Below are 4,300 nucleotides of genomic sequence, written 5' to 3'. Positions count from 1 at the left end.
GTCGGTGAAACTATGAAAACGGAATGTGTCTTCTCCGCCGTATAATATAAAGTCGCCGTATAATATATCATTCCACTGACACCAGAGGGCCTACCGCGAACCACGTTAGACGTGTTGCCTCTCCGTCGCACTTGTAAATTCATACGTAAGTGTGACAGGGAGGTAACACGTCGAACGTGGTTCGCGGTAGGCCCTCAGCACGGACGTAATTTTTAAAACCCCACTGCTTATTTGGTTTATCTTTCATATATTGGCGTCGCTTACCAGCTTTTTTACCTTTGTAGGGAATCATCATCTCGTCCACACTAAATTCTTTCTTAGTTTCTTGAGCAAGAAAATTTTTCTTGATTTTTTCAACAAGGGGCCGAACTTTATAGTACCTATCCGAAGTATCGAAATTACTGTCGGCAAAATGTAAATATCGACGGATTTGTTGATATCTTTTTAGGGTCATAAGATCGGCTATAATATTGGCGGGTATCTTAATTGTTTAGACCAGTAGTCTAAATATGATGGCATCACAACAATTCCCATCATAATTTTTATCGCCAAAAAATTCGTCAACTGTTAAGAGGCCGGTATCGATTTTAGTCGCAAAAATGTAAAATTGATAGATTTAGTCGATGAAATTGTGCACCTTTTGTTACGTAATAGAAATAACATGTACTGGTATCTATTAGCACGTCTTCTTATCTTGCGTTTGTACAGATCATTTTTTTGAAAACTGGCTCACTAAATTAGTAATGATTTTTTTTCTGATGGACGTTTAGGTAAACGCGCGTAAAGCACTGATTTAGTCGATCTTATTTGTAAATTTCGTAAAGTTTGGACTGCTAAAAATGGTAATTTTGTATTACACATATCCTGTACTCCAACTTGGCTAGACTACTTTTTTGTTATATGATATTGAACAAGAAAGTGTAAATGAAAGTTAGACGAAATCAATTTTCACCAGAAATTACTACAAAACTAGTGAACATTTTTCGTGAAAATCGACTTAATTTCAACGTAATTTTGATACTTAAACAATCTACAACATTTCCTGAAACTGTTCTTATACATCATTTTTTATAATTTCTAACTATAATTTTTTGATGTGTTTTTAAAAACTGCCCCTTCTCGTCATATATTGCCGGTGACGCACGCTCGGGACCTTATTATTAAAAGGCAAGATGAGAAGACGTGTTAATAGAAACCAATACTTGTTATTTAGATATTATGTAACAAAAGGAGTACAATTTCAACGACTAAATCTATCAATATTACATTTTGGCTCTAAAATCGTTAACGGAGCCTTAAGTCAATAGATCTTCCAGATTTCTGCACTGAAAATTTGTTTGTTTCAGTAACAATGTCTATAAAAATATCTTCCGAGAAGAATTTTAGAAAATATTTCATTGCTGAACTTTTAGGATCTAAGTCCTCGTATTCGTCATTATCGTTTATAATTTCCATCTCGGCTTTATGTTGGAAAAGCGCACGACGCCATGTATATTCCAGTGAAAATTTCTTGACAACTTTGCGCCTTTTACTGGCAATTTTAGGTTGTCTTGATCGAGTTTTTCGCGTTATGGGTACTGGTGTAGGCAAAGATGGAATAGACGGAATATCAGTATAATTTTCATGATCAATTACTTCCCGCATAATAGGTGTTAATGGGACATTTACATCCTGCAATGTATGTTCCTCATAACTATTTACAACATTGTTGTAAATAAGCTCATGGTCATTTTCAGAATTTTGATTTATTATGTGCCATTAGAAGCTTACTTTTGTAAAATAAAGATTTGAACGATTTCATATGATCTTTTTTATTTTTTGATCCAAATAGTGATTGGTCGTTTTGATTATTTAGTACTGAAATATAGTAGGCACTAGTATGGTTAACGAGTCTGAATGTTTATTTCATGCGTTGGTAGCATACCTACTATTTTGGCTGTGAAGTAATACATCGAGGTACCATGCCCACCACCCACACAATTAGCGTTTCCCCCTTTCCCTTTTCGACACATATATATACAGTGTGGAAAGTTAACTCGGGCCCTGGAGGGAAACTACCTTAAATCCTTGAGCTAGCTCATTTTACTTAAAGGAGACATTCCTTTATTTTTAAAAAGAAACAAAAATGCATTCAAAGATTTTCTAAAACTCGCTTGCCTCGCCCGGGACTCGAACCAACTAAAATTAAAAAAAACACACACACCCTATTTTATTATACTAATCGATAGTATTAATATTCAGGATAAAATTTCTCTAACAAACATTTGGTCTTAAAAATAAAAACAATCGTTAAATCTAACATTAACTTTATTTTACTATCAATTTGTTACACTTAAATTATTTAACTGATAAATTGTTCGAAATGAGCCCCGTGGTTCCGTCTACACAAAATTAGTCGCCGTTGAAATTCATTTCTTGTAGCCTTCATCAAAGTGTTGTGGTGTATGCTCCTAATAACATTTTCTACCGCAACCCTTAGCTCTTGAACGGTTTCATAGCAAGTTTCATAAATAACATTTTTTACATGACCCCATAAAAAGAAGTCCATGGGCGTCAGGTCTGGACTTCTTGCAGGCCATCTAATCGTCCCGTTTGTACCTATCCAGGTATTGAAATGTTCATTGAGGTAAGCCCTGGCAATTCTGCTGTTGTGGGCAGGTGCACCATCTTGTTGAAAAATGATATTATTTCGTTCCTCTTCTGTAGGGCTATGATGGCCGGCTCTTTATCATTTGTCACCATGGCTGTCACGTTCTAACAAATACGTAAGTGCGAAAGTGACGCATAGCATGACAGGTGATAAAAATACGACCATGATAGCTGGTCTGGTAGAAGGTTTAATTAATTTTGTAGAAGCTCCAATATTTCAATGTATTTTGCTGCATTCAGATGTCCTTCGTAAATGTGCACCAAAACAACCATATTACTTTTGATTCCACACCAAACATTAAACGAAAATCTGACCTGATTGTTCGTTTCACGGACACGGAATGGATTTTGACGACACCAGTAATGATTGTTATGAGAGAGATAACAGAATTGTTACGTGTCTTTTACTTGTTAAAAGTGAACAGTAACCAAATATTTGTTAGAGAAATTTTATCCTGAGTATTAATACTATCGATTAGTATAATAAAATAGAGAGTGTGTGTTTTTTTAATTTTAGTTGGTTCGAGTCCCGGGCGAGGCAAGCGAGTTTTAGAAAATCTTTGAATGCAGTTTTGTTTCTTTTTCAAAATAAAGGAATGTCTCCTTTAAGTAAAATGAGCTAGCTCAAGGATTTAAGGTAGTTTCCCTCCAGGGCCCGAGTTAACTTTCCACACTGTATATATAATTTAAAATAACATCAATCAAAAACCCAATGTTCATTTAAATGAACAAAAGATACGACGGTGGAATTCAGTTTAATGTATTAATTTTTATTCACATACACCCAGAAAAAAATAAAAAAAAACCCTGCTTGAGTTTTACGTTAAAATTTTTTTTTTTGAAGTGCGTTACGACTTCAAAATATTATGTCTCATATATTGCACACTGGGCGTTTAGCTGATCCTGCGTTTTTTTCTTGGGCGGCACGAGGATAAACAAATAAATTATCATTATCATTATGAAATGTCACTTTTCTGACACATGATATAACGGAACACACATTTTAACGGAGTACTGAGGTAACAAACATGAAAAATAAAACATACTTAATACCGAACTGAGGACTTTTTCCTTCGGGAATTTTGAAGTCGATTAAAACTTTATAAACTTTATGATAGGTAGGTAGTCACCCTATGCTATAGTGATTGGCCACTCCTTACGAGTCTGGAAGAAACAAGGCTATTGAAACCTAATTATTAAGAGTGACTAATTACTATATAATGGCCAATAACTATAGCAGTTCCCCTAGTCGAAAAGTGACGTTTTCAATGTATTCAAGAATACATGATTACATAATTTACACAATAATCAATTTTGCGGAAATTAATTAATATTTCGCACAGTTTATGTCTCTTCCCTAATTTCCTTAAAGTTCCTGTCATTAGGGTATAACAAAAGCGACTCGTGTAATAAATTTCAGGCGTTATTAATTGTAAAGGTTACTTGAATTAATTTATGCCACAAAGAGGTATTTTGCCAAATAATAACCGGCCTCTGAATTTCAAAATCTATAAAAAATTGTAATTAAGTCGTATTGTTGACACCAAAACATTAGCAGAATCTGCGAACAACTATTTGGCTAAACATCGAATTCTGTCTTTTAGTTATATGTGCTCGGATTTGATAAAGTACCAAACACGCTCTTTAGCGT

At 34.5% G+C, this 4,300-nt stretch overlaps 1 long non-coding RNA gene across 1 annotated transcript; it reads left to right on the top strand.

Moving 5' to 3' along the window:
* The first annotated feature begins 311 nt into the window (after nt 1-311).
* On the top strand, nt 312-1,709 carry LOC134653560 (uncharacterized). Its single transcript, XR_010097264.1, has 2 exons — nt 312-578; nt 1,301-1,709. It is a non-coding gene; the product is annotated as an uncharacterized LOC134653560 (long non-coding RNA).
* The last annotated feature ends 2,591 nt before the right edge of the window (nt 1,710-4,300 follow it).

The sequence above is a fragment of the Cydia amplana genome, chromosome 1 (assembly GCF_948474715.1).
Source record: "Cydia amplana chromosome 1, ilCydAmpl1.1, whole genome shotgun sequence".
NCBI classification, from domain to species: domain Eukaryota; kingdom Metazoa; phylum Arthropoda; class Insecta; order Lepidoptera; family Tortricidae; genus Cydia; species Cydia amplana.
Note: the sequence above shows the minus strand (reverse complement) of the source record. Positions and strands in the feature narration are given on the sequence as shown.